The sequence below is a fragment of the Ochotona curzoniae genome, unplaced genomic scaffold (genome assembly GCF_017591425.1).
Source record: "Ochotona curzoniae isolate NIBS_2020 unplaced genomic scaffold, NIBS_Ocur_1.0 scaffold_3835, whole genome shotgun sequence".
Classification (NCBI taxonomy): Eukaryota; Metazoa; Chordata; class Mammalia; order Lagomorpha; family Ochotonidae; genus Ochotona; species Ochotona curzoniae.
The window spans coordinates 28,047,859-28,072,184 of record NW_024467114.1 but is presented as its reverse complement, the minus strand read 5'-3'; positions in this window follow the sequence as shown (position 1 = coordinate 28,072,184).

Genomic DNA, 24,326 nt, shown 5'->3' with positions numbered 1-24,326 from the left:
CAGCCTTCAAATGCCTAACACTAATTAATCCTGAGATTCAGGCAGTCCACAAAACCAACACCCAAAAGATGACAACATTTGTGACATGTCCTCTCACTCATCACTTTGGGTGCCTTATTTAAATATCCTTATTTAAATATCTCCACAAAAGAGGCTTTCTGGAAATGGGACACATTTTCAGTGTTATCTTCAGCCAGTGAATCTCCATGACATGCCGGGGCCATTTCTGGGGATTGGCAACTACTTAAATGAGAATTGATAAATCAAGTCCCTACAAACGTATCACTGCTAGAATGCTTTGTATTAGTGGAGGTACCACAATGGGCTCTTCATTAACCTAATGAGCAAAATTTCACTGTGGAACAGGGCTGGGAAAGCTCTTGCCAATTAGATGAGGTGCCATAATGCTTCCACTTGGGCTGGGAGGTCGATCCATTAGTGAGATTGCACAACATGTCTCAACGTCTAGTTATGTCTCCAGTTATATTTATACCATGCACATGGGATGGTTCTGCCAGAAATCTGAGTGCTGGGCACTTGATAACTGCTAGCGAGCTAAATTTAAAAGCTAAATTTTTGTAACCCCAAATCAGTAAGAAAGATAAAGTTAAATGAGCTTGAGGACAGGCAGAAATTCAGCATCTGTCACCAATGAAGAGAGCAGTTTGGGGGCATCCGTCACTGCCACTGACAAGACACAGAACTCAGAACAACTTACAGTATGGAGCTGGCTTTGGATTGGCCATTGTGGAACAGTGGGTTAAACCATCGCCTCCAATGCCAGCATCACATGTTAGAGTGCCTAGCCAAGTCCCAGCTACTCCACTTCAATCCAGTTTCATGTGATATGCCTGGGAAGGCATTGGATGATGGTCCACATTCTTAAGACCTTGCCACCCATGTGCATCAGATCCTTGCTTTGGCCAGGCTCAGCCCCAGCTGCTGCAGGTTTTCGGGGAGTAAACCATTGACTGGAAAATCTCTTGCTCTTTGTCTTTCTCTTTCTGTGTCTGTTTAATTCAGTCTCTGTCACTCTGCCTTTCAAATAATCTGTTCTTATAAAAAGTATTTATGTTCGTTAAATATGGGATCTCCTCATTTGCAAATTAAAAATAGTTAATACAGTTGATTTGAAAATTAAATGAAAACATAATTGAAAGTACTTAGAACTACAATGAAGACAAAATAAATTCCCGGACCTGATATTGTGGCCTAGCGGCTAAAGTCCTTGCCTCAACTGCGCTGGGATCCATATGGGCAATCCCATATGGCCCCGGCAGCTCCGCTTTCCATCCAGCTCCCTGCTTGTGGCCTGGGAAAGCAGTCGAGGACAGCCCAAAGCCTTGGGACCCTGCATCCACGTGGGAGACCCAGAAGAGCTCCTGACTTTGGATCAGCGCAGCACCAGCCGTTGCAGTCACTTGGGGAGTGAACCATCGGATGGAAGATATTTCTCTGTCTCTCCTCTCTGTATATATCTGGTTTTGCAATAAAAATAAATAAATCTTTTTTTTTAAAAAATTAAAACAAATGCTCAATAAATAATTACTATTAGTATCTTCTGGAAATACAAAAAAAATGGCTTTACTTTTCTCTTCTTTCTCTGTTACAATGGTTTTATTTAGCCATTTGGGATTTGCAAACCCCATAACCACCTGATCTAAACAATAGTCTACTTCTCTAAGAAAGTGCACACAGGAAGGGCACTTCAAACAGTTTGTGGGAAAAGGGAATTAAAAGATAAGTGTGTTTAGGTGCAAAAGAACTGTTTAGAATTTGATGCACAGTTTTTTCATGTCACACAATCCCACAAACCTTTTGGATACCTGTCACGTGCACTCATCATTGGCAATTTCTAGGTTCCTAAGACGTCTTGGGTTGCCTGCACGCCATTTTGAAGTTTCATAGTCATTTCTATTTTACAGCTGCTTAATGTTCCTCCCTGATGGCAACTTCTGAAAATAAAGGCAACTCTGTAGAGCTACTGGTGTTTATACATCCAAGATCTGAGAAAAGTTAAGATCAACGTTCTCAATCAAAACTTCACAGGCTTAGGCTCAACAGCCTCTTTCCAAAAGAGTGATTGTATGTTGACAGCAGACAGCTCCAAACACATTGTAAACCCATTGAAAATGACAGTTCCATTACAAGGACAGTGCTCAGAACATACTGTGCCTTGGAGTTTGACACTGAACTCATTATTTTCTTCAACAAATTCATCTTGAACTGTTGTACCCATCAGGAATTCATCTACTCACTCAGTGGCTTGCATTGAGGCCAGGAAAAATAGAAAAGAACAAAGTAGAGCTTTAAGCTCAGAGAGGAGAAAGACAGGCAAACACATAAAGGAATTTTGGGACCATCTTGAAAATCTAAGCTGTGTGGAGCAGGTATTGGCTAGTCACATAAATTGTGATTTTTCCTAGGCATTCTTTTTGTCCTCCTCTCTGGGATCAATCTCCAAACCTCATCTGTGTTGAGGTTGATCTGGGCATTTGCTTACGCTAAGAAGAAAGGAGAGCAGGCACATGATGTATCATAACTCAGCAGACACTAAACATAATCAAAAGTTCTCACTGGGCCTCTTATTTGCACTTCTGAGATTCACAACCAGAAGAGCTTGTCCCTGGGTCTTAGGATGCAGAGGCAGTTGCAGCAAATCTATACAGTCAACCTGCAGTGTGGAGCAAAACTACAGAGTCCACCTGCTCAGTCCTTGTATAAATGAACACACAGTAACTATTTGTGATTCTTATTTGGAGTTGTTGCCGCAGCAAAAACTGATCGAGACCGATGGGCTTAAAGAAACCACATGAATCTCTCACCTGAGTAGGCAGTAGGCGTCAAGATTGTGCAGGTATCCTAGTCACCTTAGGGTGCCACAGACAAGGGTGGGAATGGGAGCAGGACACAATTCAGTACACAACAGCAGGATTTTTGTTTTTTAAGATTTATTTTGCTTCAAAGTCAGAGTTAGACATCGAGAGAAGAAGAGAAAAACAAAAACCTTGCAATTGCTGGTCCACTCCCCAAAATAGCTGCCGCAGTCAGCCTGGAGCTGGTCCCAAGGTGGGAGCCAGGACTTTCTTCTGGGTCTTCGACATGGGTGCGGAGGTCCAAGGCCTTGTGCCATACTTGGCGGCTCTCCCAGGGCATTAGCAGCAAGTGAATCAGAAGTGGAGTAGCCAGGATTTGTAATGGTGCCATATGAGATGCTGGTGCCACTGTGCCAGCCCCCGCGACAGGTTTTTAAGCAAGATACGGATTGAAATGTTTGATTTTTTAAAAAGGGGGTGCTTAGTAGATCATGTTAACAGGTTTGTATGATTTTGTAACAAAGACCTTTTAAATCTTTTTAAGTAACGGAGCAAATCATGCCTACTGCACATTTCAAAAGATGATTTAATTGTAGTATGGTTGCAGGGAGGTAGTAAATACTCATTGAATGATTAAAATACTCTAGGTATGGGGGCCTGGCACAGTAACCTAATGGCTAAAGCCCTTGCCTTGCAAGCACCAGGATCCCATGTGGACCCTGGTTAGTGTCCCAGCTGCCCACTTCCCTCCCAGCTCCCTGCTTGTGGCCTGGGAAGGCAGTCAAGGACAGCCCAAACCTTTGGGACCCTGCACCCTTTGGGAGACCCAGAAGAAGCTCCTGGCTCCTGGCTTTGGATTGACTTATCTCTGGCCATACCACTTGGGGAGTGGGCCAGCAGGTGAAAAATCTTTCTCTCTGTGAGTCTGACTTTCCAATGGAAATAAATCTTAACAAATAATACTGTGGGTACCAAAGGTTAGCCTCTCTCCTATTGAAGGACAAATAGATTAATTATTTCCAACTTAAAGGCATTACAACCATTTACACATAGGTTTTTGGGTGTCTTCATTTTGCTGGAATAAACACAGGTATGCAATTGATGAGTGGTGTGGTGGTTGCATGTTTAGTTTGTAAAGAAACCAGTCCTTTCCCAGTGGCTGGAGTGCATTTCCACATGTGAGAGGTCCTCACCAAGGCTTGGGCTTTTTTTTTTAAATCATTTTGTCACTATATTTTAATTGTAGCCATCCTGTACGGAGCATAGGATATCTCATTATGTTCTTAATTTACATTTTCTACTGGCTAATGATGTCGAACATCCTTTTATGTGCTTATTAGCCATCTGCATACTTTCTTCAGAGAAGTATTTCTTCATGTCTCTTGTTCATGTTGTAATTGGATTGCTGGCATTTCTACTTTTGAGTTTGGAGTGTGTTTTATGCAACTCCGATTCTGGCCCTCTGTGCTTGGTGGTTCGCCAGCACCCCAATTCCCACCCTATCACTTGCCTTTATCATCTCTCAACAGGGCTTTTCACAAAGCAGAACTGATTTTGACAAAATCCGTTCTATCAATTTTTCCTTTCATGCATGGTACTTCTGTTATTGAATCAAAAACTGATGGGCTAGTTTAATAATCTAAAGATTTACTATTTTTTTGAAGAACAATAAGTCTGTTTTACATTTATACCTGACATCCACTTAATTTCTGTATAAGAAGAATGGGGTTCTGGGCCCGGCGCAGTGGCGCAAGTGGTTAAGGTCCTCGCCTTGCACACCCGGGATCCCATATGGGCGCCGGTTCTATCCCAGCAGCCCCGCTTCCCTTCCAGCTCCCTGCCTGTGGCCTGGGAAAGCAGTCGAGGACGGCCCAAGGCTTTGGGAACCTGCACCCGCGTGGGAGACCCGGAAGAGGCTCCTGGCTTTGGATGGGCATAGTATCGGCCCGTTGCGCTCACTTGGGGAGTGAATCATCGGACGGAAGATCTTCCTCTCTGTCTCTCTTTTCTGTATATCCGCCTTTCCAATAAAAAAAATAATAATAAAAATAAATCTTTAAAAAAAAAAGAAGAAGAATGGGGTTCATAGTGAGGCTTGATTATGTGTTTATGGGTACCCACACACCCCAGTGCCAAATGTTGAGAAAAGCCGTTTTCCTCCAAGGACCCAGTTTGCTGCATCAGAACACACTGGTGCCAGTCTGTTATTGTCTGTTCTTTCTCATCTGTCCAAGTGTGTCCACCCTTCTCCCAAACCACAAAGTCCTGATTAATGTAGCTACCTAATCATTTTGAAAACTACTAGATGCTTTCCTCCAACTTCATTTTTCCAAACTATTTTTGCTATGCTTTCCTTTTCTTATTTATGTACACTTTAAAACAGTCTTACCTATTTCTAGAAAAACCTTCATGAGAATGTTGGTAGAAAAAGGGCTAAACTTGTAAATCCATTTGGGGAGAACTGACTTCTTCAATACATTGTTTTTCAATCCGTAAATTCTACACGTGTCTCCAACTATTTTTGAATTTCTGTCATCTGCCTTTAGTAGATTTCATGTTTATAAGTCCATACGTATTTTCAAAAGCATAAAGCTGAGAATTCTGTTGTTTCCCAATGAATGCAAATGCTATTCGAATCTTAATTTCAGTGGTGTCTACGTAGTCACTGTCCACTGAAGCACAATTGATTTTGGAATGCGTCCTTTATATTCTGTGACCTTGCAGAATTCACTTCCTGCTTCCTTAGTTTTTTTCTGGTAGACTCCTGAGCATTTTCTAAGTAGCCATGGCATCTGCAATAAACACAGGCTTCTTCCCCTCCCCCGCCTTTTTATTCTTTTGAATCTATTCGACTTTTCTTGCCTTAACACCAGTTAGGATTTCCAACACAGGGAAGAGTGAGAGTGATGCAGGCAGACATTTGCTTAGTTGCTGATCACTGGGAGAAAGCATCCAGTCTTTGTTAAATTTCATATTAGCTGGAGGATTTTCTATGTCCTGTATCTTAACAAAATTATCCCTGATTTCAATTTTCCTGAGTTTTGGGGTCACGAATGATGTGAAATTTTATCAAGTGATCATGTGATTTTTCTTTTCCAGCCTGTGAGGATGAGGGATTACAAATATTGAATCTGTGTAGCGTCCTGAAATAATACTCTCTTGCTTTAGCATACAGTTCTTTTTACATCTTGCTGACTTTTGTTTGCTAATATTTTGTTAAAGCTTCATAACATCCCTATATTCATAAGAGATGTTGATCTGTAATTTTGCTTTCCTGTGCTATCTCTGGTGTTGATATGAGGTCAACATTAACTTAAAAAATGAACCAGAGGTCCTGGTGCCGTAGCCTAGTGTCTAAGGTCCTTGTCTTGCACACGCTGGAATCCCAAAGGGACACTGGTTCTAATCCCAGCAGCCCTGGGATTAGCCCTTTCTATCCAGTTCTCTGTGGCCTGGGAAAGCAGCTAAGGATAGCCTTGGGATCCTGCACCCATGTGGGAGATCCAGAAGAAACTCTGGGCTCCTGGCTTCTGGCTCTGGTTGTTGCAGCCGCTTGGTAGAAGCTCTTCCTCTCTGTTTCTCCTTCAGTCTGTATATCTGACTGTCCAATAAAAATAAACAAGTCTTTAAAAAAAAACATAAATATTTCCTTCTCTTTTTCTACCAGAGATTGTACAGAATTGGCTACTAATTCTTATGTAAACATGTGATAAATTTGTCCAATGAAGTTTTTTGTACCTGAAGATGCTTGGGGAATTTTCAATCACAATTTTGGCTTCTTGAATAGTTGTAAGGCTATTTGAATGATGCACTTTATGTTGGGTGCCTTGTTGTAGGTTTCATTTTTTTCAGGAATTGGTTTGTTTTGCCAAAATGGTCAGATGTATCTAGTTATTCATAATATTCTCTTACCACCTTTTAAATGTATGTCGGGACGTGCATGATAACCCCATGCTTTCTTTCTGTTATTGGTAATCTGCATCTTATCTCGTTTTGCTTTGTCAATTTTGCAGAATATTTATCAATCTTCTTGATCTTTTCAAAGAGCCATTCTTTGTTTTTTTTCACTGGTTTTTTTTTTGTGTGTGTGTGTGTGTATTTTTTTAAAAAGTTTATTTATTTACTTGAAAACCAGAGTCACAGAAAGAAAGAAAAGATGAACAGAAAGAGAGAGAGATCTACCATTTACCTGTTCATCCCCACAATGTCCCAACAGCCAGGACTGGGCCAGGCCTAAGCCAGGAGTCAGGAGCCTCCTCTGTGTCTCCCACATGGGTGCAGGATTGGACCATCTTCTGCTGCTTTTCCTGGGTGATTAGCAGAGAGCTGGATCAGTTGTTGAACAGTCAGGACTTGCACTAGCCCCTATATTTTTCTATTTTAAATGTCATTGATGTCTACGCTAATCAGAACATTCTATTCCTGCTGTTGGCTTTGGGTCTACTTTACTCTTTTTTATCTTGGTTTTTTGAGGTAAGAGCTTAAATTATGGATTTGAGACTTTTCCTTTTTTAAAATACATGTATTTAGCATTATAAATTTCCCCAAGCACCACTTTAGCTGTGTCTCATAAATTTTGATGTGATGTGTTGTATTTTAATTCTCATTCAATTCACTGTTTGTTTTTAGTTTCTGTGAGATTTCCTCTTTGGACCATGAATTATTTAGAAGGGTGTTATTTAGTTTCCAAGTGTAAATTCCAAGAGAATTTTCTTATCAATTTCTAATTTTAAAAGATTTGTTTGTATATCTCAAGGCAGATTTACAGAGAGAGAGGAGAGAAAACACACACATACAGATTGAAAAAGAGATCTTCCATCTGCTGGTTCATTCCCCAAAAGTCCACAATATCTGGGGCAGAGCCAGGCTGAAGCCAAGAGCCTGGAATAACATCAGAATCTCCCACATAAATGGCAAGGGCCCAAGTACTTGGGCCATCTTTCCATGCCTTTCCAGGCAAATTAACAGGGAACTGGATCAGAACCAACTGGGACTTGAACCAGTGTTTACATGGGATGTCAGCAGCAGGAGGCAGCTTGAGCTTCGTGCTACAATGGCAACCCCTGGATTTCTATTTTGATTCCAATGTGATTGTATCACACTGGAAACAAATCTGTATGCTTCCCATTCTTTTAAGTTAATTAATATCGTTTCATTACTGAATGTACAGTCTATATTCTGTGGACATTACTTGGAACTTATATGCATATTGATACAATTCTATTACTCAGTAGTTTTATTGAAATTCTATATCCTTGTTGATTTCCTGTCTAGTTATTGTACCAACTGTTGGGCAAAGTGGAAAGTCTACAAAAACAATGGTGGAATTGTCTTTTTTTTTTTTTTTTTAGTCGTCTCAATTTTTGCTTCATACATTTTGCAGTTCTGTTGTTAGGGGCATTAGAAGTTCTCATGGCCCTTTTTCCCATACAACATCTCTGTCTCTGGTCACTTTCTTCATGCTGAAATTTATCTTCCCATTCTTTCACGTTTACTTAGTATGTGTAGCCAGGGTGCTCTTATTGTAATTAACTGATTCAAGGTTGACCACCTTGTGACTGTTGGGTGGTTGCAGGTGTCTTTGATCCCTACATGGTCCCCAATGGCAGTGTGGTGAACGTGGTGTCATTCATTGCCACTGGATGGTGACAGAAGTTCTGACTCTCGGCCCCACTGGTGAGAAGGAGGGAAACCTCATTGCTGCTAAGCAGAGGTGGAAGTCAAGGACACTGCAGGAAGTCCAGGCCTCTGAGCAAAAATGAAAATCCTGAGTCCCTGCTTACCTAACTACAGTGGGGTTAGTGAAGTCCCTGTTCCGGCTTGGTAAGGATGAAGTCCAGCCTTCACCCTAGGTTGTCACTGGTGTGAGTGCAGTGGAGTCCCATTCTGTTTCGATGCTGTTTGCATGAGCAGAGTAATTATCTCTAAAAACTTTGGTCTGTCTAGACTCCCCTTTCCTGATCTTGTGACTAGAAAAAGCAGGATTTTGTTGAGATTTTTTTCTGCCCTTGTTGTTAATATTTTCATATTGCCAGCTTCCTCGGCCCCACGTGTGGCAAATAAGAAGCCAAAGGAAAATCAGGGAACTCACCAAAAAATCATTCCTTGAGTGTGGGTATCCCTTACAGTCTGCTTTCTTCCCTTCACCTACTTTGTGTCACAGGACTCACTTGGAAAAATTGCATCACAGGTTCAACCAGCTCCTCACCTACTTTGTCTTCCGCATGAACAGAATGAAGTTTGCTAGAGGGCAGAACACACAACTGCAGACTGGGCTCATTCATTGACCATGGATTGCACTCCCTCTTTGTCCTTACCACTGCTTACACTCCCACTCTATTTCTCCAACCCATTCTCCAACCTATCTTTGCCCAATGCAAATGTTTCATAACTTTTCTTTTCTCCTCAAGCCTCCAATAGCTCTTTTTCCACCTCAACTCTAAACTCTTAGATGTTGACCTTGTTTGCTGGGTCACTGTGAAAAATGAAGCCAGATTTCTTCAGCTTGAGGAGAAGCTCCAAAAGTTTTCCATTACACTTGGAGTCACCAACAAGCGGATCAACACTCACACACTCTGATTTCCTGCCTGTGGCATTAGATGAACTATCTTGGATCCCCTCTATGTTGGATATATCTTGTGTCTTTGAGGAGTTAGGGAGTGACATGCCAGGTGGTTCCGGCTCATAGTCTTTCTTGAGGTAGTGGTGAAAGTATCGGCTTAGGCTTTAGTCTCTGGTTCTGGAGAATCTGCTTCTAGAATGGGACAGTTGCATGGCTGTTGGTTCGGACAGCTCCCTACCCCATCGGTCTCTCCAGAGGACTGCTGGAGTGTTCTCACTCCATGGCAGCAGTAACCTTGGAGTCAGTAAGGCACTGATAATGGGCTCTACCTTTGGAAGGGAGGAGCACCAAAATATCGGTGGACCCACAGAGAGGGCAACTCCTTCTCCTTCCACATGTGACATCACCACAGCAACTGTCCTCCTCTCTCTTCCACCATTCACTTTTCAGATTTCTCCTCATCATCCTTATCATCAAACAAAAATGTTATTTTCCCACCCTGTAAGAAAAATTCCTCTACAGTTTCTATCATTCTTAAGTTTGTAGCAAAACTCCTCAAAGGGGCAACTATTAGTATTCTGCCAGTCTCTCTTCAGCCCACCCCCACCAGACTTGCTTCCTAGCAGTTCATTGGAATTGTTCTTGTCACCAGCGACTTCCATGCTGCTGCATCCAGTGATGAGAGCCGAGTGACGTCTTGCTTGTTGGTAGGTAGATGTGCTCTCACTCCCCTCAATACATTGGACTTTCAAGTCACTTGAATTTCTTGGTTTTCCTGAGTCCCCTCTGGTTCCTCTACTCCCTGGCATCTCAGTGTCATAGGTCTTCAATCAGTTCCAGGATCCTGTTTGTCATTTTCCCTTACTACTCTGACTCTGACAATTTCATGGCCTTCAATATCATCTGCAGGCCGTGACTCACATCTTTATCCCTGCCATGCACACCTGTAGCCTGAATTTTCCAGTCACATATTCAACTGCGTACTCAATATCGCCTCCTCTCAATGATGATTCCTGACATCCAGCATGTCTAAAACTGAGTTGCTTGTCTCAGACCAAAGACCTGCTTTGTACTCAGCTTTCTTCTCATGGCTTAAGAACAATTCCATCCTTCCAGTTGTTCAAGCAAAAAACAGGAAGATTCCTCTCTGAGTCTTGCAGCCTAAATCCATACATCAGCAAATCCCTTCAACTCCTTTTTCTTTGAATCAAAACTTATCTAGATTGAAACCTCTTTATATTATCTCTACCATCTCCCAAGACCTTCCTGTTTTTTCTTAGATGTCACCTCTTCCTTGTAGGCTAAGCTGGCCACATTGTTTAAAATTGTGTAACTAACTTCTAATTAACCATACCCTGTTTTATTCTCTCCCCTGTTGAGTATCTGTCAACTTCTAGCATACTACTTAATTGATTATTGATTATGTGATTTTATTTTTTCCCTCCACAAGGAGGGGATCTTTGCTTTGTTCCCCTATAGGTGTCACAATTTGGCTTCTTATTTTTCATCAGTGTGTCCCCTTGGTATGTGTACCTAGAAGAATTCAGGTCACATAATAGGTGCTTAGTAAATATTTGGTTGCAGAACAAGCCTTGTGAATTTTTTAAAATACCTCCATATCTGCTGGGAATAGAAAGAAAAGGTCAATCACTTGGGAATGTTTTCATATGAAAAAATGGGAAAATCTGGCTACCTCAGGTTAAAGAAACAACAGCTCTTTTTCATCTAGAACATTACCTATGAAGGTGCAACTTTCCGCTCCTGTACACCAGAGGTAATACCTTTGTGGTTCTGGTGCCTTTTCTCTGCTGCTTACAAATGGCTGCAGCCATCATACCTACATTCTAGACAGGGAGAAAGAAAAAGGTCAAGTGGGGCATTCTCAGCAGTGATCTCCTGCATTAGTGTAGACAAAAGCAGAGGTGGAGAAATGCAAATTGACTTGCAGTATGCTTTCATGTGGAGTGGGGTAGTAAAAGAGTGACACCTTTGTTTTTTTATGTGAACAACTAGATGAATCCTGCAACCTCTTTTTTTTTTCTGAGTAGTTCAAATTCTAGGAGAAAGAGAGCTGAAGAGAAAAATAATCAAGATCTCCAATTTAGACCTGGTACATTGGAGATGCTCAGGAATCATTCAAGTGTAGGTTCCGTGAAGATAGCTGATTGTCTGGTGGGGAGGGGAGAGGTTTTGACACGAGGCAAGCACTGGAGAGCACATGGGTGTTATTCAATGCCATTGAACTGAATTAGATTACCAGGAAATGTAGACAGAGTCTAAAATCTAGCTGCTACTGAAAGAAGGGAGGGAAAAAATGTAGCAAGACTTGAGAAGTAAAGAGAGAATTCAGGAAAGTGTCATTGAAATGGAGTAGAACATTGCAAGAAGAAAATTTACTTAACCTTTCAGAATCCCAGTTTTCTCAGCTCAGAGGTGGGGTGAACAAGAGCAGGTGTTTCCAAGGGTGTTTATGAGGATGCAGCAATATTGCAGATGTAAATGCTGGCATCATGAGTCCCTGTGATAGGAACACAGTCAATATTGTTCCCCTGTCTTTGGCTGTGCTACCAGGCCCATAGGGAAGAGAACATTCCAGATAACCTTCTTATATTCTAGCAGTCTATGTTGACTCAGTATGGTAAACAGCCTCTTGTCTGGGAAAATATTTATGCAGGATGAATAGGACAAATATTGATTTTGCCTTATCTTTGCATCCTTATAATTCAAGGGCAAGAGTAACTCAGTACATGTGTTTCCCAAAAAGTAAATGCACTGCTTATGCCTTCAAGTTTGTTTCTGTGAATTAACACTCACTGGACGAATAAGTGAATGAATGAATCAAGTGAAAGGAAAAGACATATTGTCTTTTCCAGGGATGTATTAGGATACATATAATGATCTTCAGGTGGTTGACATCTTTAAGTGGTTCATAGGGTCCTGGAAGTTAATTCTGCTGGACCATTGCTCAGTCCAATACCACCTAGCCATATATCAGTGACAAGTCCATCACCATTGTAGGAAAGAGAAAATTCACGTGTACAGTCAAATCCCCACATGCCACACTGACACCAGCAAAGAAACACACTTAGAATGAACATCAAAGAACTGTCGATCAAGATGTAAATAGTATGGGCGGTTGTTTAACTTTTGTGAGGGCATACCAACAAGGATATGATAAAACAGAATTTTAAAAATTTTTGGATGCAAAAAATAGAATTAAAAGGTTCATGAGGCTGAGGTTGTGGTATAGCAAGTGAAACCACTTGCCTGTGGCACCAGCATCCCATTTGGCACCAGTTTTAGATCCAGCCATTCCACTTCTGATCCAGCTCCCTGGTAATGCAGCTCCCTGGTAATGCTCCCTGGGAAAGCAGTGGAAGATGATCCAAGTTCTTGTACCCCTACACTCACAGAAGAGACCTAAAGGAAGCTTTAGACTCCGAGCTTTGGCCTGGCCCAGTCCTGGTCAGTGCAGCCATTTGAGGAGCAGCCAGTGGATGGAAGATCTCTCCATATATCACTCCATCTGTCTCTTCCTTTGTCTACCTTTTGTTCAAAAGGCAAAATGACAGGATGGGAGAGGGGGAAAGAGAATGAGATCATCCATTCACATAAGAACCTGGACTGGGCCGAATCAAAACCAGAAGTCTACAACTCCATTGCTGTTCCCTATGTGGATGATCCTTGGCCCATCATCTGTTGTCTTCCCAAGCACAGTAGCAGGAGCTGGGGCTAGGGGATGCCAGTGTGGCAGATAAGTAGCCTGATCAACTGTGTTACAAAGACTGTCCTGGATTTTTAAAAAATCAAACTTCATACTTATTTTTTTTCATAAAAATGTCAACTTTGTTTCCATCAACTTTTTAAAAACCTCTCATGTATTAATTCTGAATTCATGGACTCAAACGTTTGTCTCATCTCTTGGTAGCTCTTTGGATTTTTCTTTCTCCTTGACTTGGTTTGAAACCCCTGGACAAGTCCATGGTGACAATCAAAAGCGGGATTGAAATATTTGGTGTGAAAGCTCCCTTGAAACTATTTTTAGCAGCATTGAGTTGACCAACCTCTTTCTGTCTGGACTTGAGGAGACCTAGGTGAATGACCTACTTTAAATGTGTTCAAGCAGCTGAAGAATCGATCTCACAACTACTTCTAGTCCTCCAAATCCCTCAGCTTCTTAACAAATCAATCTGCGATACAGCATTCATGAACAGTCATCCTTTTACCCGACGCAGGGAGCGAGGTTTCCTGTAACAGAACATTGCATTGCCTACTGACTGCATGTAGGAGGCACCATTCTGTGGCTTGAAACTGTCCAATTTGTTGAACCCTTTAAATCTTGACTTGTGAAAACAAAGACTTCCAGACCACATTTCCAGAGTTTGGTGGGTTGTACTATTCAAATAAAAACGAAGAAGTCGGTGAAACAAAGGTCTTGTTGCTGGTGTGTAGGTATCAAGAAACCCTTGTCAAATACTTAACATTTGTTAAATGGAATGGGAAGTCAGACTTTATCTTCCAATTCTGGCATGCTTTAAGGGAAGGCCAAGTCACAGGAATAAGTTCCATTTCATATGACCCTATTGAGAATGGAGATTGAAAACAGCCAAGAAAATCTCTGATCAGGAGCAAGATTTCTCCCTTCAGATCCAATGTGAGCCATTTGGGGAAAGGGTTAATATTAACTTTTATGCCCATGATGCTCTTGGAAGGACCAGGATGAGATGTCAAACAACTAAGATCTAGACATGAAAGTGTGAGCTAAGCCTTGCCAGATGCAGGGAAAGGACAAGGGCAGATGTGAGAGTCAGCAGCAGCCTCTGTGGCAGTTTAGATGAGGACAGAGTGAGTAACTGGCCTGTGAACTGGGGTAAACTGGCAGATGGACACAGCTATAATTATGCAAAAGAGCCTATGCTTGTCAGGCACAAACTCTACACAAGGCATTACACTAGTTCCCCATATAGGTCTTCTTTTGGGTTCATAGAGGTTAGCTAGCATTGCTTCTTGTTTGCAAATAACAAAAGTGAGGTCCAGACTGTTTAAGAGTTTTGCTTGAAAATTGCTGCCGTAGTGAGTTGGGCAGGAAGGGTTCAAATCCAAAAGTATGACTCCTGACATTGTTCTCTTAACAAAAGGCACTAGATTAGTTCTCTGAACTTCAGCTGCTGGGTCCCGATATAGAAGTGTGATGGTGAAATCCTCCTCTTTTTTTATCTGCTTCCCACTGCTTATCCTCCATGCTTAAACACAGATAATGGAAGCTCAGAGGAGGAGGGCAACAGGGAGGATAACCAGCCAGTGCAGGACCCAGGAAGAAGAGAAGACAGGCCTCTAGGAACACAACTGCCAATGGACCATGTCATTTTGGCTCTTGATAAATCTGCCAGCTTTACATTTTAGGGAAGTCTAACTCTATTCTTTATGGTCACTCTCAATTGTTTCATCATGTAGCCAAAATAATAAAACAGACGGTTACAGCCAAAATCCACATTATGAAATAATACATCCAAGAGTTTCATTTTCAATGGTTTTTGGCCAAAGTAAGAGGGGGAAAAATGATAGCTGCAATCACTAAACATGCAGCAAATTGTTTATAGCCTGCAGATGCTCAAAGAACTATCCAAGGAAGAGGGAGCCAGTTGGGTCCATGTGGCTTCTAGAGAGGCATGAAATCCTGCTAGTTCTGATAGGATAGGCTTTTCATTGCGGAACAGTGAATCCCACAAAGCATTGGATGTTCTTAGCAGGACATCACGACACGGAAATTTGATCACTGGTCAAAATGCAGTCATACCTTACAATCCCTCAAGAAATGTGGAGAAATACCAGTGGCCTTAGCCCACTCACAGAAAGTCTTACCTAGCTTCTTTGAGGTGGCATCCTGAAAGTGGGAAGCTTCACAGTGCCCAGACAATGCTCATACACAGGAAATTTTGAAAACCACCAGGATGGACATCTTATCAAGGAGACTGGAGATTGGATTCCTCCTTTGAGTGGATGACTGGGGTGATGATGACCTGCAAAGTCTCTTTCAGTTTAAGCAAGGTCTTAAATTGCCGAGACCTTTCACTATCTGTCCACTGTTTGTGATAGCTACAAGCAAAAAAATAACACATCTACTCTCTTGAACACCTGTCTTTTCAAAATATGTTCAAGAAAAAGCAGCTAAGGAAACACATGGTATATTTAGAAGGCTGTTAATCCCACTCCACCCTTCTTTCCTGGTTCCATGTTCTTGTGTCCCTCCCACACAGCAATACGAGGAGTTTCTACACACCAATCATACTCATGGATATAAACACATCGTGAATACCCAATCCAATTGTCTCAAGGAAAAATTATTTTAGATTTAGAAAAACTTTCCAAAAGGACAAAATGTGAGGATTGACTGCCAGTTGAAAAACAAAGGGAAGAGCTGACCTATTTCAGTGCTCACTTCATTTCTTTGTTACCTTGCAGCATTTTTCTCACTTCTAAATCTAAGTAATTTGTCAGAAACCATCAGAATCCCCTTAAACTGTGGTCTGAACTTCACACAAGCGCCATAACTAATTCTGCAATGGGACTTGCAGTCATGGTTGCCAGCAAGCCATTTCAACATGAAGTGCAGGACTTATATCCACACAATCACTTCCAGTAGATGCGATGAGATTCAAGGAGTCCTGCCTAGTGAGACCAAGCTTCTGGTCTGATGTTAGCCCACAGCCAGCAGTGTGACTTTAGGTAAGCTGTGTCCTCCCCTGGTGCTTTGGTAACTTTAGAAGCTAAGCCAACACAAAAGCACTGACTCACTTCAGAAGGGGATATTGTGACGCTAACAAAGACTCCCAAAGAGATCCAAACGAATGCTTGGCTGGGCCCTCCTGGTCTTATAGTGAAGTCCACAGAACTTTCAACTTGATCCGGTTTTGTGTTCCCTGAAGTGGGAAGGGATGTGACAGAACCCTCAGCAAAGCTTGATCTTTGGGATGCAGCTTCCTCGAAGAAAAAGAAAAGGTAGCAGACAGCACTGCTCTTCTCTGGGCTACCAGTTAATCCTGTTTTATCAATGACAGATCAATTCTAAACTGTTGGCATTGAATGTGGCAAGCAGCTTTGTAAGGAGCAGACTAGATTGGCAAATCAACAATTTCCTTGTGCATGGAGCTAGCAGGATTTGGAGAGCTTGGCACTTAGGGAGGTAATGGATGTTGGGAAATGTCCATTGATACCTAATAGCAAAACTCTATGGCCCCTGCAGCTGTAGGAATCAACTCCTCAGGCAAGAAAGAACTGACAGGCAAGAAGGTGAGTAGAAATAAGCTGCCCACCAGTCCAAGAAGGAGGCCAGCAGTGGAGGAGCTGGTGGGGAATGGGGGAGATGGAAGAAGGAAGCCACAGTCCCCCTCCCCTCTCTGAGTTGGTAAGGTATAGGTGGGTTAAGCTGCCACTTGAGATGTCTATGTACCATGTGGAGTGCCTAGGACCGAGCCTTGCCTCTGCTTCTGATCCAGCATCTTGCTAATGCATCTGGAAGGCAGCAGAAGATGGTTCAAGTGCCTGGGTCCCTCCCATCCACATGGAGACTCAACAGAGTCCCTGGCTCCCAGCTTCAGTCTGACCCAGTCCTAGCTGTTGCAAGCATTAGTGAATCAGTGGTAGAAAGGTTTCTGTCTTGTTTCCTCTCTATATCATTTTGACTTTCTAGTAAGTAAATAACTCTTTTCAAAACAAGATAAAAGAAAATGCTTCATCCTCATCCTACTACAAGGAAAGAAAGACATATTGCAGTAGAAGGAGATGATTATACCTGAAATCAATGGGCAGAAGATTATGCTCAAAGAAACATTGAATTTATTATGTTTTCCTAAAGAGCAACTTCACACCTGATTCCTAATATCTACCTACTATTCTAACTCCTCTGCTCTAACTTCCTGGGCCAGAAAACACCTTTTCAGAAAGCCACTCTCGAATCCTTGCCTGAATGTTTCTGAGCCCACCCTGTACCATCCATCTTTGTCAATGCTCTATTAGAGCAACCAGCTCTTGCAGCCACCCTGAGATCCTGTTAGATTCCCGAACCACTCCATCACTGAGACTCTGCACCACAATCTGTAATTCCTAACATTATCCCCTTGTGTGGCCAACACCCCCCCCCCCCCCCGTTAGCTCTCACTGCACTTGCCTGCTGAGACCATGAGACCTCACAAAGTCGCACCTGTCTCATGGTGTCAGAGACCATCCATCGATCCAGGCTCATCACTGCCTCTCCTCCACACCAGGAGTCACATCCCTATGGTCCTCCCTTTCAGAGACCCTCACTCCTCACTGCCCTCCATCACCTTTATCATTCTTCTAATCCCCTGCCTCTGTGCTGCCAAATACCACTGGGCAAAAGCAACATAAATATCTAAATCACAGTCTCCAGTTTGTAGATTCCAGTTTCCATTGTTTGGGACACTTTGCCCTGCTCTGGTCATCTGTCAGTAGCCATGTCATATCCCCAAGGCTCCCCTATTTCACACTTCACACAAATTACCTGTTCTCCAAAAGTAACTTCTAACCTTGCCCCTCATGCCTCAGGAGTGGAGAGCTGTTGATGCATTATCTCCTCGTCAGCAAAACGATCTCTCCCATCATCCCCCAGGTTTTTATCTCTCAAAATCACACCTGCTCCAGAATCTCCATTCCCTCAAAGCAAACAGCATTGATCACCAGTTTCCTTCAATTCCACAGCTCCTGGGAAGTGTCTCCCTCACTTCTTTCCTTTCTAGCCCACATTCCAAATTAGTAGTTTATCCATCACTTCCTATTTCTCACCTGCCATTTGCCTCCCATTCTTGATCCACAGAGTTCTGACTTCCATTCACTCCAATAAAACTGCACTTCCTGAGATTACCAACTACCAACTTCTAGACCTAAGGGATAATTTTTGGTGTTTCTCCCATAGCCCTGAAGGCCTTTTCTTCCTGAACTTTCCTAACCCACTCTCTTCACTTCACCTTCTGCCTCCTAAACTCTTCTTGTCCTTACTTGCTAGGATTCTCTCCTCTTCCCTGTTTCCCAACCCTTGTTTTCATTTTTTCTGGCATCTGCTTTATTAATTTATAAAAGCATATTTATTTATTTGAAAGGCAGAGTTACAGAAAGAGTGGAGGTAGGCATAGAAATAGTGAGACAGAGATCTTCTATCCACTGCTTAACTCTCCAGATGGCTACAACAGCCAGCACTAAGCCAAGCCAAATTTTGGGTCCAGGAACTCCATCCAGGTCTCCCATATGCATGGCAGGATTCCAAGCACTCAGGCCACCTTCTGTTGCTTTCTCAGCTTCATTAGCAGGGAACTGGACCAGAAGCGGAGTAGTCTGTATACAAATGGGCACGTATAGGGGATGCCAGCCTTGTGGATGGTGGCGTAGCCCATTGTGCCACAGCACCAGCCCCTGTTTTTCATCTTTCCTCATAACAGTGATCTCAGTTTTTCCAAATGCAAACCTGAATGTGTCGCTGCTCTGCCTGTAATTCTCTGCTATCTCCAGTGCTCACTGGGCTGAAGGCCCTTCTCCTTGTCGCTGGACACGGGACCCCCTCCTCCACCAGCGACCTGCCCAACTTTGTCTTTTCATTTCTGCAAGGATTTGCATGTTGCAAGCATTCTGAAAACCTCACACGGGCCTTATGAAAGACCAAGCATGATAAATATTAATGAAGCCATATGAAATAAGAGGACATCCCATCAGGGTTGAATCATAGTAGGTACAATGTCTCTTCATCTTAGTATGATGAAACACTTGGGGATGGCATGATGGTGTATCAGGTTAATCTTCCAGCTGTGGTGCCAGCATTCCATGTGGGCACTGTTTCGAATCCCCACTGCTCCACTTCCCATTCAACTCCCTGCTTGTGGCCTGGGAAAGCAGTAGATGATGAGCCAGGAACTTAGGCACCTGGACCTGCACCTGCATGGCAACCCAGAAGAAGCTCCTGTCTCCTAGCAACCATTTGGGGAGTGATCCAGAGGCTGAAAGATTTTTTTCTCTTTCTCTCCCTGTAGTTCTGAATTTCAAGTAAAATAAATAAGTCTTATAAAAAATATTGCTTAGCATTTGAATGCCATATTTCCCCTTCATTACCCTGGAAGGCTTTCTTCTGCCTCTCAGCTTTTGCATGACTGTTTTTTGTTGCTGCTGTTGTTGTTTGTTTGTTTTTGTTTTATCTACCTAGATCCTTCCCACTGGATCATTACTTAGCCTTAAAACCCAGCAGACATTGTCACATCCCTGTGTTTCCTCACCCAGGAGAACTGCTGCCACCCTTTTCCACTCACAGCATCTTGGGATACCCCACCTCTGCCCCTTCCTGGCTGTCGCACAGGCCCAATGGCCCTGCTGTATTTTAGTTAAGAGAACTCCCTGAGGGCAGGGCCAATGACTTCATCATCAGCAAAGCCCCAGCCCCGGGCCTATCCAGGCCTGCCACACAGCAGGTCCAATGAACAATGTGTGTCATTAAGTTAGACCATATGAAATCATCATTTTCATACTTCATAAAAGATCCAAAAACAGTGATTTCATTTCTTTCCACCCACTAACAAAAGAATTCTCAGCATCTTCCTCTCTGTAACTTAATGTAGCTTATAAGCATTGTATAATTGTGCCAGGGAAATGCCTGCAGAACAGTGTCAGAAAACATGATGTTTGCTTTCTAGAAGATTCAGATGATGGTCGACAGCCATGGAGCTGGAGCCAGACCATCTCATGATTGCATCCCTGTGTCTAGGACCCATTGTGCTAGATTCCTGGAATTCTCAAGGGAAAAATGGATTTGAGAGGTCAGCCACCTGGCAGCCCCAGACAGCAGGCTTCATAAATCATCCCTAAATGGTTTTCTGTCTTTCCCATCATTTGTCCAAAGGTGAAGATGATATGCTCTCTCCCAATAATAATTTAATCTTGTCCTCACTCACCCTCACCAAGCAGTCCATTTCTAAGCCATCTCTCACTTGCTCTAAAATGTCAACTTCTGACTTTATGGAGATAAAGCAGCTATGATGCACTGTGCTTATAATAACCCCCCTACAACTTCCAGACACTCACTCTCTGCTCAGTTTTATCTGACTCCCACAAAAGTCCCTTCTAAAGTCTATTCATAGGGCCTGCACAAGCAATTTAATCAAAAGATTTCAGGGTCTTCTAAAACAAGACTTCCCAGTTGCATGACAGCATGCTAAAAAATGGAATGCCCAGTAACATGCCACAGACTTATCTTTGATGGAATAAGATTCCAGAGTCTGTGCTCTGTGGGGTCTGTATATTCCTTTTTTAGCAGGATGCAAGTCAGGGGCAGCAGCCCAGTCAGCACGTCAGTTCTATCACACACAGAATGGAGGTGACTTCCCAAGGTCGTGTTTCTGCTTCCGTCTCCATTGTTGGCAACTGTCGCTAACCACAGACACATAATGCAGCCTCAAATGTAGAACACACTTGTGCTTTTATAGACTTGAATCATAATCAGGCTTTTATTTCCTGCCTTGCATAATAATTGAGTTTGGGCTTTATTTATTGCCTATATGATCTTACTTGAGTTCTAACAGCCAATTTTTTCCCTCTGTTTTTACCCATTTTACCTAAATTCCATCTTAGGTGTTAGCGACTACCATGTCACCCAGACCGAGCCATCCCTCAGAAAGGGCGTTCCCTTCACAATGATTAGGATGCTTTTCAAACATACCACTTGAAAAGTTCATTTGACTTTATTTTTAAGTAGACTGGGTGGGAACCTTAATACATTTCAGCAGGCATTTACTGTGTTCTTGCTGTAGGTTTAGTTCTATGGACTATCTGCTCTTAAAATACCAGTGTCTATGTATCAGAGGATCTGGGTTTGATTTTGGCTTCTGTCTCAAAATTCATGTTAATTCAGACCCCGGGAGGCAGTGGTGTTGTCCAAGTGATTGAGTTCCTGCCACCCACACGAGAGACCAGAACCGAGTATGCGATGCCTGCCTCCGGCCCAGCCTTGAATGTTTCAGGCAACTTGAGTGCTAGTATGAAGATGGGAGCTGTCTCTGTGTGTCTGTTTCTCAAATTTTTTAAAAATGATAAGAAATAAACACAAGGAAATAATTAAGAAATAAGTACCTCCTAAGAAGGAAGAAGTCAAGGTTGGACTGGATGAATGCTACAAAAGATCAGAATGTCTTTGGGCATAAAAAAAAAAGAAGAAGGGATGATAGAATGGACTGCAGAGGCAAACAGGACCTCTGTTGTCCAAATGCGTGGCTTAAATAATGGGTGCGTGAATCATAAAGCACCCTGTAGTGCTGTTGGGTGTATATACATCTGACATGCTCCCTGGTTTATAACTACAGGGACAGTAGGACCATGATGTTTTTATAAATGCGATGATTTCAGGGTGTCTTGCCTATATGATACAGACTCAGTAAGTGTACATTGCACTATATTTTTAAATTGATTTGTTGAAAAACCAAGTTTATATGGAGTGATGGTGACTGATTTCAGATTGCAGAGGCCTCTAAAAGGCAACTGGGCAATTTCAGCCACACTCGGTGGGAACCACTGAACCTGAGCTCAAGAATGAAGAGATAATATGGTAAGTAGGGAGTATACCTGGCAACAGTGTTCAAGAGTGAATGAAAACAGGGAAAAGGTGCATCGCAAGAAGTTATCATTTAATATCTCTTTGTCGTTGCATCTCTTGCCCTTTTGTTTCACTCACTCTATAAAAGGATCTTTGGCCTTTCGCTATCTTCTTTCCCCATTCATGTCGCGGCTTGTTCCAGCTTCTTTGCTATTCCCACTTCACCGTATTGAACTACTCAGTCTCTCTGCCGCATTCAACATCATTAACATTCCACTCTTTAAAAACAAGGCTTTTTTTTATTACGTAATTATTGTAACAAATTTAAACAATACTTAAAATGCAGAGAAGCAAGTAAAATTCACCCGAAACTCCTCTTTCAGAGTTAATCACCACTAACGCTTTTGTGAGCATTCTCCCAAGCATCTCTCTATAGTCTGTGTAGACATGCACAGACAGATGGCTATGTGTGTAGAGATTTACATAAATTGGATTGTAGAATACTTATTTTTTTTAGTAACTTGTATTGCTTTTCCTGAACAATAAATATAAACATCAGTAAGCATAAACCAGATACTTTTTTTGACAGAGCTAATGTTTGGCTGACCCCCAGGGGTACATGCGTTGGAAATTTGGTCTCCAGGGTGGCTCCATGAGGTGTTGTTGGAGCCTTTGAGTAGTGTCATTCTGAACTACAACCAATTGGTGGTTCTCTTGAGAAGAATGTTAGGAAATGAATAAGGCTGATCCCACCCCACCTGGCATACTTTCTATATTGAAATGTACACTAAATGCACTTTCTACACTCCTGACATGCACTTCCGAGCCATTGTTCCTTACAGAAACTGAGCCTATGCAGGTGTCATGCACTTGAATGTCCGAGACTATGAGCTAAGCTGACCTCCTCTGTCTTTAGGTTACCCTGTCTCGGGTATTTCATTATCGGGATGAGACTCTAACACGTGCAAGTACTTCAATGACTCTGTGTGTGTACTTACATATGTAACAAGCTCCCAAGAGCATGAAAAGGGTTGGCTCCATTTTTACTGTAACAATGTTACAATTACATTTGTCCATCTCACATTTTAGTATTTAAAAAAATTTTTAAGATTTATTTATTTTTATTGGAAAATCAGATTTACAGAGAAGAGAGACAAAGATCTTCTGCCTGCAGGTTCACTCCCCAAGTGGCCACAATGGCCAGAGTTGTGTTAATCCAAAGCCAGCAGCCAGGAGCCTCTTCCAGGTCTCCCACACAGGTGCGGGGTTCCAAGGTTTTGGGCCATCCTTGACTGTTTTCCCATACCACAAGCAGAAAGCTGGAAGGAAAGTGGAACAGCCAGGTTACAAACTGGCACTCATATGGGATCCTGGCTCAGTGAAGGTTAGGCCTTTACATGGTACAATTCCGCAGGTTTAAGGATTCCCCCTCCCTTCCTCTCTTCTCGTTTCCCCTTCCCAGCATTTTCCCGTTCATATTATCTCAGTAATACAGTCCTTTAGTAACAGTTACAGATTTAACATTCTGCTATTTGTGTCATGGCATTGTAAGTACAAAGATGGAAAATACAGTATCTTACTGTCAAGGGAGATTTTAGTATCATTTTAATATAACCATTCCTTCTTAAATTCTGCTATGCATGGTGCATCCCCATAGTCTGTCTCTATGGTTTATTGGTTCCAGTTTTTCCTGGGCTGCCACCTTTCTGAGGGCTTCTCAGACTTTGAGGGCTCTTTCCCATGGGCTCTTTCATGTATAATTTTCAACTCGACTCCCCTGTGCCCTCATTCTACTTCCTTTTTCCAACCAATCACATTTACTTTCATAGTTTAGAAACTCTACCCAGTTGTACAATTACAAATTCAGCATCAATATGGCTGACATATTTTCTGAATATGCTAGCTAACCTAGAACATCCAGGGTGACGGAGTGGATCTGCTATCACTGCCCTCACATGACTCCAATTCCTGCACCCACAGCCATTTACATGATTCAGGTAGAAGCATGGGAGTCATTGCTTAGTCTTTCCTCTCTCATCACTCCCTGTCCAGTGAGCCATCAAGTCTGAATTCTACCTCCTAAGGAATGCATGGTACCTATTTCCCAGGAAGCTGCAAGAGGATGTGATATATGAACCCAACAGAGTAAACCAGAGGAAAGATGGCATGGTAATCAGGAAGCAGTAGTCTCAAGACAGCAGAGAGTTTGGGAAAATGCAGGGTGATGGGAAGAGAAGTCAGTCAGGAACCCAGAAAGAGGAATAATGTTACCAAAAAGAAAGGGAAACTGCTACAACACATAATGTGTTGGAACATACTGGGCTCAGTGTATATCGTTTGGCAGTAGCTTGGGGATAAATCAGTG